Source organism: Eutrigla gurnardus (assembly GCF_963514095.1).
Source record: "Eutrigla gurnardus genome assembly, chromosome: 12".
NCBI lineage: Eukaryota > Metazoa > Chordata > Actinopteri > Perciformes > Triglidae > Eutrigla > Eutrigla gurnardus.
Window position 1 is genome coordinate 24,371,497 of NC_139926.1, and position 22,694 is coordinate 24,394,190.

A 22,694-nucleotide genomic window follows, 5' to 3' on the forward strand; every position below is an offset into this window, starting at 1 on the left:
TAATGGAAGAATCGATTCAACAGAACTACAGATTAAATCCAGTGACAAAGGTAGTTTCTGTTTCTTAGTAACTCAGAATGAAAGCTCTGCAGATTTACAGACTAATATTCAACTTAAAATAAACATGGAATACATTTTACCCTGGTTAATTGACATCTGTCTTTCACACGCAAGCAAAAAAATTTTAGGAATCTTGTGGCACTTCATTGTGCAGTGGCACCCACTTTGAGAACAACTGCATTGTAATAAATGCAATTTATGAGCATCCAACACTACATAGCAGTCTACTAAAATAACTTTGGCGGACATCTGAGCAAATACAAAAACCTGTTAATTATGCTTTTTTAAAAGTGACTTAAACATGTAACCTTATATTAACTTTTCAAACTAAACTGACTTGCGTTCAAATCCAATGACAACATACAAACTTACTGTCGTGTAAAATTCTAGGAGAAGAGAACATATCTCTGACTAACATTCACTTAAAAATATTTAACCATGTGTCTTAAAAAGTGTTGGACGTCTCATTGTCTGAGCAGAACACATTATTTGCTCTATTCCCAGGAGTTGTGCTCTATGGAGGGGGCATTCCCCGCTGCCCTCAAGCCCTCTCTTGCAGACCAGCAGAGCTAGACAAACAAGACCCGGGGTCCAGTCAATTTGTCTGGACAAATGTGGGGATTTGGGGCCACGGCGAGCTATGCAGGGGACGAGTGCTAATTGTTTGTGTGCCAAGCAACTCCCCTCAATCCCCTGGTCTCTCAAGTCACTCTATTCACCCCGGCCTTTGTCTGGTAAGTAACTTGAACCTGACACATCGGACCAGGGAAAGTGGACTCCCCCCCCCAACCCCATTGTCCAGACATACAATGTAATAACGTGATTGTTTCACTTTTTCCAAATGTACGCTTTTGCCACCCTGTCATTGTTTCTGCCCCGTGCTCCCAGCTAGAAGGACGGATTGGGAGCAGATGGATGAGGGGGGTGTCCTCTTAGACCTGCACCCCCTGGTCAACAATAAGCCGAGGCTGCACTGCAGCGGTCCATGTGGCAGGGACAATCTGAGAAAGTGGCTGCAGCCAGGCATCACCTCGGGCCCCTGTCCTCCTCCATCAGTTCAGTCAGACCCCCTCGGTGCACTCCTGGCATGCTGATCAGAGGATTAGGCTCCCGGAGACGGCGTCCGGTCAAGAGCAGGCTGGAGAAAGGGAAAGGCATGCAGGGAAAGATGAGGTTTCACACGCATGAGGACCACACACTTCCCTGCACTAGTGGAAGCTGGTCAGTAGAGGGTACCACGGTGACGCCACCGAATGTTTGCACAGGGGAGAAATCATTCGAAAAATATGAAAGAATGATTCCAAATTTCTTAGCATTTATTCATCTGACTACATGTGGGAAGAAAAAGATATGTCAGGTAGAATTTGCACACGTAGATATTACCCAGTAAAACCCACTAAAAATATCACTGAGAAGCTTTCCACAAGGTTTAGGACTGTGTTTATGGGACTTTTTGACCATTCTTCCAGAAGCACATTTGTGAGGTCACACACTGATGTTGGACAGGAAGGCCTGGCTCTCTGTCTCCACTCTAATTCATCCCAAAGGTGTTCTATCGGGTTGAGGTCAGGACTCTGTGCAGGCCAGTCAAGTTCATCCACACCGAACACTCTCATCCATGTCTTTATGGACCTTGCTTTGTGCACTGGTGCACAGTCATGTTTGAACAGGAAGGGGCCATCCCCAAACTGTTCCACAAAGTTGGGAGCATGGAATTGTCCAACATCTCTTGGTAAGCTGAAGCATTAAGAGTTCCTTTCACTGGAACTAAGGGGCCAAGATCAGCTCCTGAAAAACCACCCCACACCATAATCCCCCTCCACCAAACTTTACACGTGGCACAATGCATTCAGACAAGTACCGTTGTCCTGGCAACCGCCAAACCCAGACTCGTCCATCAGATGGAGAAGCGTGATTGGTCACTTCAGAGAATGTCTCCACTGCTCTAAAGTCCAGTGGCGGCTTCTATGACTGCTTTACACCACTGCATCTGACGCTTTGCATTGCACTTGCTATGTATGGCTTGGATGCAGCTGATCGCCATGGAAACCCATTCCATGAAGCTCTCTTCACTATTCTTGATCTTATCTGAAGGCCACATGAAGTTTGGAGGTCTGTAGCGATTGACTCTGCAGAAAGTTGGTGACCTCTGTGTGCCTCAGCATCCGCTGACCCCGCTCCGTCATTTTACGTGGTCTACCACTTCTTGGCTGAGTTGCTGTCGTTCCCAATCTCTTCCATCTTTGTTATAATCCCACTGACAGTTGACTGTGGAATATTTAGGAGTGAGGAAATTTCACGACTGGACTTGTTGCACAGGTGGTATCCTATCACAGCACCACGCTGGAATTCACTGAGCTCCTGAGAGCGACCCATTCTTTCACACATGTTTGTAGAAACAGTCTGCATGTCTAGGGGCTGCTTTTATACACCTGTGGCCATGAAAGTGATTGGAACACCTGATTTCAATTATTTGGATGGGTGAGTGAATACTTTTGGCAATATAGTGAAAATAAGTAAATGTACTCGGTTGAAGGGTTAGAATGAATGGTTCCTTTCACTCTTTCAGAATGGCAGCAACCATTTTGATCCTGCACTCACTCACTCACAACGTTTCGTTCCAACCATTCGATAAACATTGTTGGCACCGTGTACCGTGTGGCTGGAAACCAAATTATATCCTGCAAACCCGCCTTTCATTTAGTTATTATGACATTAACACCATTTGCCAAAGTGACAGGAACACAGTTCAGGTGGTGGATAAAACAGAAGCCAGAATTAAAGGTTTTTTTTAACGGCTCCAGAGTTCTGGAGCCTTTAAATAACTCCGGACCAACAGTCCAGCTGCTGTGATGCATTTATGATCCAACTGCTCCAGAATGCTACAGTGAAGTTTTTTTAACAAGAGTTAAAGAGCTCCTTAGTTATCACCACCAGGCGCAATTCTGGAGGGGATCGGGCATTCGGTTGTGTGAGGCTGTCTGTCTGTCTGCAGCTTATCTCATATACTACTGGACCCATCAGCCTAAAATTGTTGCCTAAAAATGTATGACTGTATGTTTAAGAACCTCTCGCCATCGCAGTGATTCTATTTCAATTTCAGTTGTTGAAAATTTAAATGTACTGTTTTACACCTTCAGTGCCTGCTGACTCCTTAGTCCTCTAAACCAGCCAGTTGGGGCTACAAGTGATCAACAACTGCTTGAGTTTGGAGTCTTGATTTCTGGGTTTAGAAAGTACTCCTGTCCAGATTTGCAGACCAAGGTAAGAGGAAGATTCTTGTTTTGGGTTATTTCAATCGAATATTAGTGCATCTGTCATTTAAGATGATAAGAATTTGTTTAGAATGAACAGAGACCTTCCGAGAGACACATTTGCTTAGCAAATACAAGTACAATAGCTTACAGTGCAGTAAATTCACAAAACAATTTTCCAAAATGTCATGATTTCCTAAAAAATGTAATTGTCCAAAAAATGTCCTTACTTTTTACAACATCTCTCTCTAAGGCTTGAATTCAGTTTTAGTCTTGACAATGTCTTTGGGATTTGAGGGTGTGCAAACCAGTCTGCATTTATGGGCTAAAAATCCATCAACAGCACTTTAAAAAAAAACTAATCACATTCCAGAAATGTCTTCACTTTTTAAACATTTTCTAACTATCTTCTAACTTTCTACATTTCTCACAATAGCAAACAAACCAAAATCACTCTCCAATATTACTTATATTACTCACTCCTCAGGAGGAAAATTAAATTAGTCCTCACAATTAAATGATCACACTTTAACAAAAAAACACTACACACTTTCCAGAAATGTTCCCAAAATGTTCTCAATTTCCTAACAGGCTCATTAGAAACGCTCCCACCCAATAATTGCCGCCCCATTCAGGGCCCTCGTGTGTTTTGTGTGTTTTGGTTCTGCCCGCCGATCAGGAGGCAGGTGGTCAGCACGGCTCTGACTGGGAAGCCAAGAAAGTGCGGCCTCTTCCTGGGTACACCCCGGCAGTGACCCTTTCTCTGATCCTCCTCACCCCTGGCACACACATTGAACGCCTTGTTAAGCTCAGCGAGGGGCTGCTGGCTCTTCTAGTGCTGGCCGTGGGAGGGCTTCTATGTGAGTATAATAAAGGGAAGTAGCGAGACAATAACACATGAAATGGAGTCTGTGCTGTTAAACATCTGCTTGCTCCTGTCAACGCGGATGTGTAGCAACTTACCAATAACATGTTAAATTTGTATTTTTTTATTCCTCACTTTTGAATTTCCAAAGGCCACCTGTCTCCTCCTACTGATGTGATTACTAATATTCAACAATGTTGTTGCTAAAACATTAGTTGCTTTTCTGTATTAAATGTTTTTGGTGTGACATGACGAAGGTTTTGCACTGCAGGAACTCAACAACCTGATACCTGGCGCTTTCCATAACTACACCATTAAAACCCTCCACAGCATTTGGGGCTAAATGGTGATTACTGTTGCTGTGCTTGTTAGTAGCAGTTCTGCATTTTGGCTGCCTTTTTGTTTTTCTGTACTTTTTAGCCCACTACATTTATTTGACTTTCATTGTTTCTTTTTACTCAAAAATGTGATATGATGCAAGTCTGTTCTAATCTACACATATCCTATGAATGTGTTACTATCGTAACATAACACAGCGGAAGGAGCCATTCAGTATAATGAGTAGGTTTTCCTTTGATACTGAAAGTACATTTTGCTGAATTAGGACTTTTACTTGACTGTGCATGTGTTTTAGACAAAGGTATTTGAACATTGGCTTATAGGAGGGATCCGAGGACGACCTCCACCACTGAGCTCTACCAGAAAAAGTACCTGGACCTGAGTATTTAGCATCACCTCGTGAGCTAAATATAGGACTCAAGTGCTTGAGTGCTGGCAGAGGGGACAAAAGCAGCACCTGTGAAACTGGCAACATGTGACATTATGTTTTATTAAGTTCCTGCAGTGGAAAAATGACTTAATGTCAGGTCAAAACTTGCGAGAACGACTGTGAGTTATACCCTATCCACAATTCTATTTTCTGTTGAACCTGCTGAAACCGGTATTTCACGTGTTCTCACTTGTGTTCTCACTCATGTAAGTCAAAACAACCCAAACAAGAGAAACAATATGAGTTTTTATTGTGCATTCCAGTCAAATGAACGTGCACGTAGCCAGAGACATGTGGAAGGCGGGTTCCCTGGTTGTTTAGCGCCTTGTGTGTGCGTCTGTTTGCAGCTCCTCTGCTTTGGCAGTTGCGGTTCGGCCACGGACGCCACAATATGGGCTTTAATTCAGACCAACAGCCTCTCTGTCAGAAAAGGAGGGGACGGAGCAATTAGCCCCGCGGAGGAGTGAGAAAGAAAGAGGGAAGAAACGAAGGGGCGATTGTGAATTTGACACGTTAAATGGCGGCCGTCATTAGCATGTGGCTGTGTGGCGCCCAGGAGCGTATTCACCGGATCCTTGAATGCGTGTTGCTTCTCTGCCATGGCCGACCCCCCCTTCTCCTCGGCCTGTCCATCATCCCCACCTTTTCACTCGTACGCCTAATCACCCTATTTAGCCTCCTTTTTTTTCATTCACTCTCCACGACTTCATCTTTTTATGCCGTCACGTTGACTGGAATTAGAGTCCCCCGGATTCTCGAAATCCAAACAAATTAAGCCGGCTAATGAGATTGTAGGAACAAATGAAACGTCAGACATTAGTTGATAATCCCAACACCGATAAAAGCATGAGGTTATCGGCCTCTTTTAGAAACCAAATATACATTCGATGCTGTGTTTGTAGCACATAAGACCCTCCCCCCGGTCGATGCGGTTCCTGCAGGGTTTTTCGGGAGGGGGCACATTAAAAAGTAATTTTGACTTGAATCGGCCTGCTGAAGACGTGACACAGCTTGTGTTGGAGCTGACGTTCCTCTCGGCTGGTTGTCTCTGCTATAGGAGCCTGGAAAAGAGCAAAGTAGCGGGCCCAGTGTGGTGCCGTTGCCTCCATTGTGCTGAGATCACCTCACGCCAGCTTTCCGCTGTCACATTAGTGAACATCAAGACACTGAGCAACAGAAACCCGCAGAAAGGGAAGTTTGTGATTCAACTTTTCAACAATTCAGTGTGTTTCTAGGGTACTGAATTAAAGGGATTGGGATTTTCAATGCTGACATTTTGCATGCATGTGTACACGTTTGCGTCATAAATCGCTGCAGGGGATGTTTCCACTGCAAGAGGCTGGAGGATGATCTGACTTTCACACATTTATTATAAACATTTACCATCAAAATGAATGTGTTTTAACACAAAGTGAAAACTGACAATAGGTTGTGGGTTTTTTTGTCCGATGGGAAGCGCTTTATTTGTCCTTTGTAGGTGATTTGTCACATAACTGAATTACTATAAACCTAATACCCACTGTGTTTTAATGTACGTCCAGCTTGTAGCTGCTAGTTAAAGGGCAAAATTTCTGTCTTCAAACAATATATAATAATGAAATAAACAGTAGCAATAGTAATATAGTTAGGGTTAGGAAATTCTTTATTTTATTATTAATCTGAGGGAACGTAGTCAATATGATCTCGGATGTGATCTAAAAGCATGAAAAGGCTTTTTTTTCTTGAATTTAAGTCTGAATTTAAGTTCATTGGTCACCAACAAAATAAAAAATAATGTCTGTCCTTAAACAGCTGAGTGCAGTAGTTCTTTTATTACATAAACAGGCAATAGTGCATTTATTGTCGACCATTTTAAACAACATTTGGTGCTCAAGTGACGGTTTCTGGCAGTAGGACGACATATGTGGGATTAAGTCAAAATAGTGTGCGTCCATGCAACAATGTAGCTCTAAGACTTGTTAGCAGGATTAATTCTGGCCTCTGGTTTTGACCTTTTTGTGGCATTTATTGAAAGTAAGAACATTTTTATCCTTTTAAAGTGGTCAAAGTCCATTCTCCTCTTTACACTCTGTACTCCCTCCCCTCCCTCCCCCCTCGCCCTGTTAGGGCCGTGCAGCCCGAGCTGTCAGAGCAGCAACAATCCCGCTCCATTAGTATGGTAATGAGGCTGCGGGCCGACAGGTGGCCCGCTAGACAGCTCAATTAAACTGCTCATTAAAGAGGGAAGTTAACGAAGCTGCAGCCCGGTGCCAGTACGGCTTTAACACACAATGTGATGTCACAGGCAACAAATTGCTGGTGAGTAGGGGAGTGTGTCAGTCTTGTGTGTGTGCGTGTGTGTGTGTGTGACTGGAGATTGAAATAACAGGTCAGAGAAAGTTAGATGGACGTCGCTAACAAGGCAGATATGCCGCTCAGTCGTCAGCTGAGATGAGAGACGTGGGAGGAGATGGGACGGAGAAAAAGGAAAAGTCACTCAAAATCTGGCCTTTTGCCGTCCCATCAGGCCGCCGGCGGCCAAATTCTCTGCTTCATTAACTGGACAAGAACATAGCAATGCTCTAATTGAGCAGACAAAAAAACACACACACAAAGTCACAAGTTTACTGCATATTTTTCAAATACTCTCCACATCCTCTAGCAACATTTTAAAAAGAATGTACTTTAGGGTTCACCCTGCAGGTCGACCTCCATGTCAGGCCGCAACCTCCGGTTCTGAAAAGTGAAGCCAAAGCTGAAGTGCCTTAAACTTGCATTCTCTCTACTGGCCATCAGGGAGCGACTCCTCTGGTTTGATTGTCTGATTGCATGGAAGTCTATGAGAAAATGACCCTACTTTCATATACATACTTGATTTAAAATAAAGCCGGTAATGACTTTTATTGAGATGTTCAGCAAAAAACGATGAGAGCAGATTTGACAAATAACAGAGTCTCTTGAGGCTTTAAGCAGCCCCACAATCCTCAACTGTGCAAGCTGAACTGGAGAAGACTTTGTGATCTCACCTTCACTCTTATACTTTTTAATTTCTTACCTTCAACCTGAGAAGATTTCATCTGATCAGCCAGAATAAAAGAAGACACCTGTGTGAATGAGAGGACAGTTTCTAGCCAGAAGCATACTGAACACACTCCATAGACAAGGTGTTGTATGTGCAGATTAATTTGCATGCAATTTGCTGCATATTTATTACATTTACTATTTAAAATTCCTGATTGGTTACACATATTGAACCCCAATTGAAATCATATGTTGTATTATATCTTTTTGGTCATATATGACATAAAAAGCATTAACTAGATGACATGAGTTGTCAATTCTGCAGAGCTTGAATACAGCAAAAATTATATATATACTACATCTACTACAACTTTATATTTAGTTATTTATTGAGAACTACACACAAAACTTTATGTTTAAAAGTAAGCTGTCGTAAAAATGAGATGCAAACATTGTGCGTTCACATCCCCCCTCCCTCCATAAACAGGCCACAAAGAGGATTTGACCCATTAAAAGCTCCCAAATATGACTCTTATGGAAACATTAAACGTGTTGCTGCATCCACTCCGAAAATATGACGTCTTTACAGCGTAAGATTCTGGTTTGTTTTTTTATCCAGCTTTCATTTTAATTTGATTGGTCTGGGGTGGCGTCGGGGGGCATCGAGTGCAACATGTTTTAATAGTCGCTCATTGTTTATTATGTATGAGAATAAAGATGTAACACGACATGGTAATCAGTTGTGTAACCCGAACCAATTTAGCCTGTAATCCGGGGGGCGTGCTCTCTCAAGTGTGAAAATGTGGCCATATGCGTCTTGTTTCTCGCTCGCTCTCTCGCGCCTTCGTTCCGATCTCTGCGTCTGTGACACGGAGGATCATGGGAGTTAATGGGGGGGGTTGGACTCCGGTCAACAAACGGGGTTATGTTTGGGCACAAACAAGAACACAGTGAGAAAAACAGACCCCGCCAGATTCGCTCAAAGCTGTCTGAAAGATGTCTGCCCCTTATGAATATGCTAATCCCAGTTTACCATGAAAAAAAAATGCTCATTAATTAATCAACAACAATGGCCTCCTTTAACGACACACTGCCGTTGGAGATGGAGTGTAGGAATATAATAGCAATATTCATACAAACATTTTTTTTGGCAGTTAGTTAGCTGGCACATATTTGAAACTTGTGGTTATAAAGTGGGCGGGTCCAGTTTTCATGAGAAAAAATGTAAACATGGCGTCTAAAAGGAAAGGAGAAAAGGGGGAATTATTTGAGATGCCAAAACTGATTGAAACGATTGTGGAATTTCACTGATTACCAGTTTAAACGATGACAGACAGTGATCGACAGCAACCAGACAGTCTGAGGTGTGTTGTGTCTGAATGAACTGTGTTTCGAGTATTAACCTACATAACGGAGACGACGGGAGTCAAACCCCATGGATTTAGGCCATCTTGACCAAAAACCACAAAACTAGATCAAACTGTTACAATGAGACAGAGGGAGCCCTAAACTTCCATGGGTGAACTTTATTTCGTGCTCCGGACACGTGGCGCATCATCTTCCGTTACGGGTATGTGTGTGAGTGACGGTGTGCTTCTTTCCTTCTTTCTGCATTGTCACTGTGGAGAATGGGAATGCTAAGTTTTGGTAGATACCGGTAGATTTGTTGGAGCAGATCGTCCGGACGGACGCTGAATGTTGAATCGCCGTACGTGTTATTTCCGTCTGTCAGATTGAGCAGTGACAAGCTATGTATGCTAAGCTAAGTATGAAGCAATCATCAAGGCAACAAAAAAAGTTTCAGAATATAAGCTGCATTTTTTGTTGTGGACAGAATCCCTAAATCTGTTAATTTTTATTCTGAAATATTTGCAGGACTGTGATGTAGACTTGCATGGCTCCATGAATGAATACAGGATTTGTATTTTGGATTGTTAATAGTAAGCAGACGATAATTAACTTTTATTAAAACTACATTTACCAATCAAGAAGAATCAAGTGGCCCTGTGTGTTTTCAAGTAAATTTCAAATTAATGAGGAAGTTCATTATAGGTTCTAATGTTCTGGCCATTATATTCGAAGTGAACCGCCATAATCAAATGCTTTGCTACTTAAATAAAACTCCAAACTTAACTTGAAAACTGACTTTATGGCGTTTCCAGATGAATGGATGATTTGTTAAAAGCAAAGCGACGACATGTGGGGGGATTATTTGACCACACCCTTTCTCTTCCTCTCTTCCTTCCTCTTCGTAACACCTCTCTCTCTCCCTCTCTCTCTCTCTCTCTCTCTCTCTCCCTTTACATCTGTCCCTCGGCCTTCGGCAGCGTGCGGATCACTGAGGTCCAAGCAGGCAGCAGCCCGCTGCTCTATTATGTCACTAATTGGTGGCATGAGTGAGGTGGCTACAATATCAAAAAGGCAGGCAGCAAAGATGCGGAGAAAGGGAAATTTGTTCTAATTAGAGAAGGGCGTGTCCTTCCGCCGTGATAGAGGCAAATTAGGTTGACATGGGAGTGACAAGTTTTGTGTGTGTGTGTGTGTGTGTGTGGGGGGGGGGCACGTCAATCGAAGGGGTTCTGGTAAGAAGGTGTTGTGCCCGAGTCAAACAATGGAGTTAGCAGTTTTGGGTGTAAGTCTTCCTGAGAAGCTGCTTCCATAATCCCGGCGCTGCTAGTGGGAAACAAGAAAATGCAGCTGTGGGAAGCAGAGACAGAGAGAGGTGTGTGTGTGGGGGGGCACCAGACTTTATTATTATTCACAAATGTCTCTCTTTCCCTCCAACTTTGACTCTCCTCTCTAAGCCAATCATATCGTTGCTGTCACATTTTAAAACTTTAAAACCTCCTCCATCCCAATAACATGCAGTCGTCAGCATATCGACTGACCAAAAGCTCATCTGATTTTCAGTCGTGTCACAAATGATCGTTCTCACCTAAAGAGAAGGCTCTCTGGATCGAAACACGTAAACATCACAGAACACCTGTATGATGAGTCGTAATATGGGAGGTGTGGGGCCCAGCAGTTTTTTGGAGTTGTAGTCATAGCAGTGGACTTAAAGTCAGGGTATGATTGTTTGAATCTGTGTCTTTTGAGGCTCCATAACTTGAAAATAGATGATCCATCTAAAACAGTGGCACTTTTTTTTTTAGCTCTAAAAACCTACTCAGCAGCAAACATCAGGTAGCAAGAGGTAATATTACCAAAAAGTGTTGACTGGATGATTTGCAATTCTATATATGTCTATATTCTGCTTTCTTTCTCTCTTCTGTCTGCCTCAACTCTCCCGGCGTGGGCGTGGTTTGGCTTCCTGCCGCTGGACGACCGGCACACCTGAAGCCAATCCTGCTCGTCTACTCACCAACTGGCTGCGTATTTAAAACCGGCTCTCAGATCGATCAGGTTCACGAATGTAGGAACTTGTTCAGGCTTTTCTTGTGAATCTCTGCATCCTGGTTTTTGGAGTTTTGATTTTTTTGCTTCCTTGAATGACTTTTTTCTGTTTCTTGTTTACTTTACTTTGTTCCTGCCATGCTCTTCCCTCAATGGGTTTTTGTCTTTTTAAACCTTTTTTGTAAATAAAACTTTGTTCACTCTCTTTCACTCAAGCTAAGAGAGAATATCGAAGGTTCAACCAGACAATGTGAATGTGTGCTTTACTAAAAAATACAGATATTTGAAGATTAAATGAGCTGAATCAGTATCGGAAGCAAGAATCTAAACTTATAGCGGCAAGTTTGGTTTTGCTTGCTTTTCTATCTGTCTGACCAAGAAAGTACCCAAAAAATAAGATTTAAAAAAAGACCAACTTTTTTTGTGCATTGTGCAATCATCATTTTGTGTGTTATGAAAAAACATGCCATTAAAACCACTTCGGCCCGACTTCCCCTCTCGCCTCGCTTTCATTTGCCCCGATGGCGTCTCCTGAGGTCTCATGTGTCCTAATCGTCGCCCCCTCCTTTTACCCGTCACTTCCACTGACCCCCTGTTGCGGAGGGAGAGAGCGACATTAAATCTTAATCTCGCCCGCTTGATAGAGAATGCAGGTCCCTGAAAGGCAGCATTTTCTGGTTACATGAACCCATTGGGGGTGGATCAACCATATGCCAATTGACATGGCTGGGTCTGAATGGTCCGACGTGGATTGTAACAGTGGTCCTCGGACAAAAAGCCCCCCGCGGGCTCCCACACCTCCACCAGAACTGAACAGACGTTCTGACACAAGGCCAGTTCCCCCCCAACACACACACACACACACATAAACACAATATTGTCCCCCCCACTGGCCTCTGACGTTGATGTTTTTGATATGATGACACCGTGAGCTGAAAACATTACAACAAACTTCATAACCTTGAAATGCTGAAAGCTTGTGTATAAACCTGAATGTTTCTAATGAACTGAAACTGAAAAAAACTAACTAGTAATAATCTGCACTAGAAAATACATATAAGGACACGAGAAAACACCTCTCCAGTATATATACACACACTTACTTTGGTCAATCAATCACTGGGTCGACACACAGACAAACAACTGTTCAATCTAAATTTCACACCTACCTGGATTAAGTTTTTGATTTTTTTTCTCAAATAATTTATGAAAATCAGCTTTATTGATTCTCCTAGTGACTCTCTGTTTGATAATAACAATAAACTTTATTTGACTTTACTAAACTTTGTTATTAACACATTCCCTTGAAACAAAAGACAAAGGGGAAACATTAAAAGTAGATGAAAACATAAAATGTCAAAAACAGTTTAAAAATTTGTATTTCAGTGCAACCTGATTACCAGACGTTTTCTGTGTACAATCGAACCCCACTCAATGTTTGAATTAATACATTACATCAAAATGCATCCATTGAAATCTCCTTCATTTAGATGATTCCTGCATATTAGCTCCTAAAACCAAACAGTGAGTGTAAATATTTCAACTATAACCATGTGAAAGTGTTGATCGTGACTGACAGAATTACATCGTTAATCAGATGTGAGTGAACAATACTCGTCTTTTCTACACCAGTGATCCCACATGAGAGCTTTAATGAAACTAGGCCCTGATTGGAGAGGCAAGCTGGCCCCGCCACTCCACCGACTGTACGGCTGGAGAGGCCAGTGCGTTCGCCATATGGGACAGGGATGGTCAATAGGATTACGTCGTGCACCTCTCCTTCTCCCCGCCACACATAATCAACCAGGGGATGAAGCCTCGGCCACACCGAGCCTCGGCTGAAGTATCCCAGATCCCCCTTGTTGCCTACTTGGGAAGGGAGAGTGGGGCAGTGGGGGTCTTGTGGGCAGAGAGAAAGAGCAAGGGAGGGCGGGGAGGGGGGGAAAGAGACCACCAGATGGATTAACATATTCAACAGAGGCAGAGATCAAGCCTTTATAGAGTGAGGACAGAGGAAGGCTTTCTCTCTCACACACACAGAGGCTGAGAGAAAACAGAAATGAGTGTAAGCTGGATTGGTTTTCATTGTCATGGAAAAACAGCGATGGGCCAAGTGATAACTCAGTTACTCACATGTAAGCTTTTTTTTTTCTTCTTCTTTTCTCACTATTGCAGGCAAGACGTGGACATGTGCACAAACCCCTCGTGGGGGAATAAAATACATTAAGTCGAGGTACTTGAACATCAGGACGATACTCGAGTTAGCGTATTTTGGATGCTGCTTTAATCGGCTGCATGTTCAGGGAGAAATATCGTTTTATAAGATATAAAAACGACTCTGCCATTGTGATAATGTTGGTGTGTTTTGCTGATTTGGATGCAACCAGCTTTATGTTCACATTTCTGAACCAAAACTATTTTAATATGTTTAATAATTGTGTCTCATATGCATTTCAGCTAAGTGTCACACTTAGAATTAGGCAACAAAAATACTTAATCAAGGATATTAAAAAAAAACATCGGTTTCTGTGAATAATTATGATAAAATGTAATCAAACAACCTACTCACACAATGTAATGTAACAAAGGTCACCATATTGTAATTGACCCCACAGTATCACGTTAAAAAACACATCAGCTTCATGGTGTGACTAGTTTGGTTAAAGTTTCGGTAAGTGTGCATGGATTTTATCTGTAAGATCAGCATTTAAACGGCGTGCTGCGGCTGATTTTAGAGCAAAGGATCTAAATGCGTCGTCCAGCCCTGAGGAACACCACACACGCAGCACACCACCACAGTGTTTGTGGTAACGAACTCGTGGCCCCCGTCCCAGCATGGGACTCCAGATTAGGGACCCAGTTTCTTTTTTTTTTCGCCCGGGGTTTGCTGTTCTCATGACATGTGAATGAGCTGGTTGAGATAGTGGACCGACATTATCCAAACACATTCATCTCCACATCAAAGATGAGCCCAACGGCCGGAGGAATGCCACCCTGAAAGAGAGCAAAGACCCCGCTGCTCATGTTGGATTAGAGATAAAAAAAAAACAGACAGTGGCTTGTCTGGTGTTTACGAGTGACTGTTGATATCTGGTCGGGTTAAGTTCTGTTTTTTCATTTGTTTTTTATATGCATTTGCCTAAACCAAGATTGTTTAACTGGCTTATTTCTACCGAAAAGTGATTTATTTGAGTCATATGTTGTTGCAATAGTCGAACGCACAATGTATAGCATTGGGCTTTAATCTGCTGATATAACAGCTTCTCTTCCAGGCTTCCCACCAGATTTTGAACCCCGGCTGCAGGGATTTGCTCCCATTCAGCCACAAGAGCATTAGTGAGATTCCAACACTGATGGGTGATGAGGTCTGGCTCACGGTCAGCGTTCAAGTCCATCCCAAAGGGATCTTGAGGTCAAGGCTCATACTGCTTTCATGCAGGAGATCCAACTCTGTATGCACCACTGTTTTGCAATGACTAATCTTTCCCTCACCGTAATCCCACTTTGTACATTACATCTTGTGGAAAGTGCCGTTCTTGTCTGACGAAAGGGTAAACCAGGAAAACCTCATGGACCTGGCTTTGTGACCTGGGCATAGTCATGTTTAGACAGGAAAGTCACAAACAGCAACTGTTCAGCCAAAGTTGGAAGCACATTATTACCTAAAATACCATTGCATCATGTAGCATGAATATTTGTCTTTATTTCCTAATTGGGAAAAATGTGCTAAAATCAGGAGAATAAAAAAGGACTTAGACTGAACGTATCGACGGGAGAAATAGGCATACTCACCTGTTGGTTTGTTATCAATGGTGTTTGGCCTTGAACATTTTGTTGTTTTGGAACCAGAAGTGTGAGAGGGTGGAACTAAATACAACCGAATGCTGAATACAACATTTTAGGTGACTACAATTTGACAATAAACTTCCATGAACTGAAACTGAGTTTAAGTTCAAAAACACAGACAACTTCAAGACTGGACGAGGCCATGCTAGCGATCTGTCAATCACAGGGTAGCCCCGCCCCCTAAAGCATCCCCTGCTTTCTGGTCTGGTGGACTCTAAATGGACCATAATGTCCTAAATGAACATCATGTTGGATTTAAGAAGACTTGAAAAGATTGAGACCATAAACTCATGTTTACAATGTTTATAAGAGAAGTAGGCTAATTTTGGACAATTTGGAGTCGCCTCCTGGTGGCCATTAGAAAGAATGGAATTTTAAGGCGCTTCCACATCGGCTTCACCAAAAAACTTCAGGAAAAGACAATGAGGAAGGAGTTGTGGGAAGGTGAGAGGTTGGGCGAGTGAATGTGAGGCGGTGATAAAGAAGCAGATATCAATCTGTTGAGCAGCAACACGTAGGGACGTGCCGTAATTCGTCAGGTTTGGCAGCTGTACACTCATCAGAATCACCGCCGAGCTCTGAGGGTGCGACGAGAGCGAACAAGAGACGGGACAATGAGCGCGGCACATCGACGTAGAGAAGGAGACAGAAAAGAAAACAATGTGAGCGGCAACAGAAAGAGCGTGAACCTGCTGCCTGGCTGCTGGCGTCGTGATTGATGAGGTCACTGAGAGGGCTCCCCCGAAATGCAGAGTGCCTTCAGAGGGTCAGTCAGAGGTTGGGTAGAGGTCAGAGTGCAACTGAAGGGGAGGCCGAGAGTCTGAACGTAGCGACGACAAACGTCGGAGAAATAATTTTTAGCAATCTTCCCCGTCTGTACCTGTTTGATGCTGTCGCCTGATATCGAAAGAGTATTTCACCATCATGACGTTGAATCTCGACTAATACATCAATGTCAGCCGAGGCCACGATTCTACGCATTGTATCCTCACATATTTGAATGGAGTGATTTAACACAAATCTGATCAAAACCTTTTACAGGACCTTCGATTTATTTTGTCATTTTCCAACAGCTCTAAATGTTAACAGTTGCTACACCTACTAGTAGCTTCAGAGGGCTGTTAGCATCTATTCACATTGTCAATTACTGATAACAAATACAAGAAGGCGACCTCTAGTGGCCGCTGTGTGACAGGAGCATGGATGGAAGACTATAAAGGTTATAAAATCTGTTTGTGGTGGTTGAAAGGCATGGGTTAATGAAATACAGGACTTTCATCCAGGAGACCGTTGTTTGTGTCAAAGCAAACGTCAACCATTTCCACGTTTTTCCTGTTGTGAGCTGTAAATATTGAATGCTTAAATAATCATTGTTTTTTTCGGGATAGTAAGAGACTATATATATATATGTTATATGCATAATTTCAGAATCCTATTTCAGCTTTTCACAAAGGAAGTCCTCTGAATTGCCAAAAAGCAACTAAGATATCTGACAATGAGAAACCTCATATAAAACATCATTACCTGTATTATAATAATTCCTCCAACCCCTAAAATATAGTGTACATGCTAACATACACCCGAGGCACTTCCCAGTGTTGTCACTTAGTGCCCCCAGGTGGGAGGGCCAGCCGTGGAGTAGCTATGTGTGAAGGTAACCTTTTCAACCGTGTTGGAGCCACTTGGTAAACACACACTATAATTACTGCTTATTAGAGGCTATATAGGGGCCCATTAGTGGCACTGGCCCTACCCCTCACTGCCTGCCACCTCATTATAGGAGCCAGCACAGCACAGTCTGCCTCATTACCGCCTGCCTGTTAAACTCACAAACATGAATCCACACACACACACACACACACACACAAACAAGTAAACATGCACTTGTGAGCGAGCTGCAGGTGCTGACAGACTGAAGTCAGGTGTTGACTTGTTAAGCGCTGGCCAACGTGTTGCTGACATTCGTCCAAAGTGATCAACTGTCTCACGCTATAGGCGGCGCTCTTTATTCTGACGCTGCATTCGCTCGGGTGTCTGCAGCTCTTCACTTCACATGACACAATCAATTAAAAATATGTATTTTTTGTGTGTTACAGGAACTATTTAGACGTTTTAGATGATGACATTAACATCTGTTAATGTGAATTACACGTTATAGGTATTTTAACACTGCATTCAGTCCAGAGTATGCAGCACTTCACTTGAGATGGCAATCTGAACAATTTCATTTTTATTTCATTTTATTTTTCATCTTATTATCAACATTGACTTCTGGTTTCACACAGGACACAAACAACGGACTCCTGGGTGAAAGTCCTATCTGCCATTTTGTCACTCTTCAAACCTCTGGTTTCACAATAATGCGGATTATATACAAATATGTATGTATGTACAAATTTGTGAGAATTACAGTGCTTCACTTTTGTAGGTGTTGCTACTTACAGTATAGTTTTGATTTTTGTTAATTTACATGAATTTATACCTAATTTTTGAGTTTTAAAATTGAAAAAAATTATTTGATGGATTATCACGGATGGTGATTCAGTCACAATACAGTTTTGAAACCATTTTCAGTGTGAAAACATAGCTGCCATTTTTTTTTTAATTAAATCTCGAGCCCTCGGCTGTAGCTACTGGTACGGTTAAGTACTGGACGTCAACCGCCACTCACGCATCACACCCGTAAACACAAACAAAAAATGTTCTCTCCTTTTAATTGCTCCCCCAGTGCGCCCCCCAGTTTGAGCTGGGTCTCTATTAAAAAAACAAAACAACAATAATGTCACATTCCAGACCATGCCACTCTATGCTGTCCACTGTGCCGCCTGTGCTGCAGACAAAAGGGCTCCTCTCTGTCAGCAGGCGCTGAACTGAGTGCAGCTGCCACCGCCGTTTTCTTCGCTTTCCTGGCGAGGGCCCGAGCTTCTTCAACAACGCTGATTTACTGGGTGGACACAGACACTATTTTCTCCCCCTCGCTGCCCTCCCTGTGCCCTCCGCTCGGGCTGTGATTTCTTAGCCGAGTCTGTTTGACTCGCAGAAGCAGAGTGGAGCTGCCATCACACTCTCTTTCTTGTTTTATTCTCTCTCTGCAGGAGCTACAGTAGCCGAGTCGGCACCATGGCAGCGGTGGCACTTAAAGACTTGTATCTGTCTCAGTTTCATGCTTTTTTGTGTGTGATTTTCTTTATTCCATTCCTCCAGGTGAATGAATGCCACGCAGGCACCGGTGCCAAGGAAGCAGATGGCTTCAGGGCAGAGAAAAGAGAGGAGAGAAAGTGAAACAGTGTGGAGAAGAGAACCCGCAGAGAATACCAAGCACTTTAGTGGACGGAGCAACAAGTAATCAGTAATCAACATGACCATTCAAAAACAGACTCATGTTAATATTGTCTCTTCTGCTGCCTCAGTGGGAAAAGTCCAGTTAAGTTAACATGACAGAAATATCTTCACAGTTTCATACAACTTGGGTCTCATGTCCATAGGTTTGGCTATTGCTTCAATCAGATATGAAAAGGCTGAACTCATCACTACTGAAATCTTGAAAAACCAAATAGGTCAAGAAAGTCAGAAGATCGGAAAATGTATCCATAAAATAGTTTTGCCTTAAGTTTCTTTACCTGTCTGGCTCATTTTACCTTGTCAGGTCAGAATTGAACCATATCTACTCTCTAGCACTTAATTTTTATATTACCGTATTTTGTGGTTTTGTACCTTAAAATCTTGATATCAGACATGCAATCGCAGCTCGCTTGCACAAGTGAGACGGCAGTATTTTAAATAATATGAGTTCGACAATAATGTTCAGGAAGTGCTGAGCATTCCTCTAGATGAGACTTGGATTACAATGCATGAGTTGTGTGAGAGTCTGTAAACGGATGTTTTGATTTAGGTTTGCTGTCAAGAATTCAGGGTAACAGGGTGAGTACTTAATTTACAAATGGTCAACATGTGGGCAAAATAGTTAGTTCAAAATATTTGAGTAAACAATGCTTCTTTGGGTTCCATCCTGTGTACATTGCATGTATGCTTTTAAGGCTTATTTTGACCAAAATATGACTAAAAAAGGTATCGCTGTTATGAAATCTGCACACAATATATCAATGAAATAAACTTGTGACAAAACATTTAGAGAAACACCTAATTCAATTATTAAATCAAGAGTTCAAGATCATCCACCAACGGCAAAATAGCCCAATATGCCCAGAAACATCACGGGAGGATTAAGCAAGTGCACAAATAGAACGCGTCTGCCTTTCGACTCGGATCCCGAGTTAAGAATCATCGACCTGAAGCACCAGTTAGTCCAGTTAGCTTAATTAGAGAAAGAAAAGAGTTGGCGTTGACGAACAACAGGTTGCTCCCGTAAGAATCCCTCGAATTCTTGCCATGTGGTTGGCGTTGCACAAGTGGCTGATAAAAGGAGCATGTGTGGCATTCAACATATAAGCATGTGTGTGTGTGTGTGTGTGTGTGTGTGTGTGTGTGTGTGTGTGTGTGTGTGTGTGTGTGTGTCTGTCCACTCCAGGGTGCTCCAAACTTTGAGGACAGCCCCTCCAGAAAACACAGGCCGGGCCCTCCAATCTCAAAGGACGAGCTCCATTCACCGCCTGGCAACGGCGCTGAGAAATGGAGAAGAGATGGGCAGAACGGAATGGGTGGGCAGTAAATTATCAACTTTTAGAGGAGACGACACGATATTTATTTATAGCATTCAAGCCGGGGCACTCGGGGTTGGGGTGGGTTGGGGGGTGTCGAGATGGGATGGGGGTGCGTGTCTTTTTTTTTTGCGAGGGGCATCCTAGGTGGTCAGCATTGACCTGCGCTAACCCCTTGTATCCTGTCTCATTCTCCCACCCTTCACACTCGTCTTGTACCCAAGGCTCCCGAGACCTCCCTGGTAATTAGGGAACGAGTCACGCCCACTCCCTGCCCCCAAATGCAGTAAATTTTCCTCCTTCTACAGGGCCCTGGTGACACGCACACTCACACATCCTCAGAATCGAGGCTTCAAGACACCATTCAACCCCGATCCCTATACTTGCTCTACCCCCCCACCCACACTCTACATTTTATCACCACCCCTTGTTTTGTTTTGCTGTCTCAATCCATCAATCTTCCCATTAGCCCTCCATATTACGGAAGCCGCGGGGAACGCCCCCTTTACACCGGCCCTTCAAATCCGTCTTCCTTTCTGCGCCTCCCTCGGCCTCCTCCGCTCGCCACTGACTCCCTCTTTTCCCTGAAGTCCGGCCTCGTTAGCAGTTACCTGCTGCTTTCAAACAGTCGCACTTATCCTCCATGTTCTGCTGATTCATCTCCAACTTGAGGTTAACATTACCTGGGGCAGAGGGAGGAGAAGATGGAGGTGGACAGCGGAAGACGTATTGGGGATGCTGTGGGTTGGACGTGGTGGGGGTAGCAGCACTTTGGGTGGTATGTTTCCTGCGAGGGTGGGACACAATGCCCCCAGTGTTCGGGCAGGCCCACAGGAGCTTGTTTTACAACAGGGGAGGGGCGGCCATCAATGGCCAGATGATGTGAACCACCCTGAGCCGATTCCCAGTGACAAACAGCCCCCTCCCAGCGGACCCCCACCTACACCTCCTCTTTTCTCCCAACGCCTCCCTCCCTCTCCTCCCTCCAACACATTCTGTTCTGTTGGACCAAAACCAGGGCAGCAGAAAGCACACAATCTTCATCACGGTGCCTAAACCAAACACTTGCACAGGGGACAGACCTTTTCTCCTAATGATGCCTCACGCATCTTGCTGGAACATGAATCGGTATTGGTTTAATGAAACCGGTGTGGCCCTTATTTGTGCTCTTCTCTTCGTTCTCGGAAAGAAAAATTGACTTGATGTCATGTGCATAATTGCCGAAGAATTGAAAGAGAGCCAGTTTGTCGATTTGCCAACTGGGCTCAAAACCCCTTTCTCCAGCTCCGTGGCCCTTCTCTGGAGACCCGTTCGTTCTCTCGGGCCCAAAAACATCCGTTAGCGTCTGCTCCGTCGATGCCATCCAAACAGGTCTATCCTGTCTGTGCAACAAGTCCTCCCAGCCAACGGGGCACAGGAGAGATGATTTGTTAGCTGCCACCTCTGTGGTTAAGTTCAGGGAAACAAGGGTGAAGTTTATTTCAAATGCGATGACCAAAACGTTTCTCTCCAATCAGTGCTCAAGAGCATGAGGGAGTTTAACCCCTTTCTGTCAGGAGACGGGACATGAAGTAATGTCAATGACACCTGCTTTGCATGCCAACCATCCACAGCTAACAGTTTTTGAGGTTGTCTGAGAAACTTTACTGTACTGATCCGCTATTTGCATAACTGCAAGGGGTCACCTGGAAAATGTAAACAAAGGTATATCCAAGCATTTGAATAAGCAAATGGTATATTTTTAAAGTCACGGTTGTTTGATACAATCTGGGTAATTTGTCAATAGTTTTGTCCATTTTGAAAGTATGTTCTTTCTTGTTGCAATCGTAGAAATGATTAGAAAAGCAAAAATCCATGTCCATCCTCATGCTGAGGGTTGCAGGGAGCTGGAGCCTATCCAGGACACATTAGAGATGGTGAACAGATATCCCAAATTTAACAAAAGAAAACTGTAAATTGGGTACATATATTACCCAAAAATGTCCTGTTTTAGAGAAAACGTACTTGTTCCGCTTTGAACTAGACGGTCTTATGTGTGTATCTATAACAGTAGTGGACTTCCTTTATAATTCAAACACAGAAATGTTTGTCCCACGACCTCTGAGTGTTTACTTTGATTAGCAATGTTTTCTGAAAAATGAGCTGCAGCAACAGAAAGTTCACATTTTTGCCTCAAAGAAATCTCTGATGGTGGCTGTCTAAGTAAAACTATCCCTGTAAACCACTCTGTAGATTGGGATGGGGAACACCAGTTGACCTCGCCATCATTGCTCCAGACAAAAACACCTGCAACTTTAAGTTTGCTATATATCCATGTTTTTGACTGTGCGTATGAGTTTATGTGAGTGTGTCGGGGTGACAGCTGGTTAGCAGTAGGGTGGTAATAAAGTAGTCGAGGCCTTTGTTAGGGATGATGAGCTTGTGTGTGATGGGATCAGGAGGCTGGTAGTGAGAGTGAAGGAATGTAACCCAGCCTCTCGCTCCCTCCATATGACGCTAATTGCAGCAGAACGGGGATGGCCTGGGCTGCATGTGTACGCCATTGTTATTCCTCTGCCCATTGTCTCCGGCCTTCTGACAATCGCCATCTGAATGAGTGGCCTGTTAAGCCCGGCGGATCCCCGTCATTAGACCCCTTTACACCCATTGTGATGCGGCGACTGAGGATACTGTAGGGCCTTCAGCGACTTTTCGGCAGGGCCGAGACCATGCCCACAGTCACATCGATACATTTTCATTTTGTTTAGTGCCGTCCGTCCACGCAAAGACAGCGTGCTCCAGCTTTTTGAAGCTTTTGGAAAACACTCTTCAGGGACAGATGCATTGAAAATGCCTAATAGAAGCTCTAA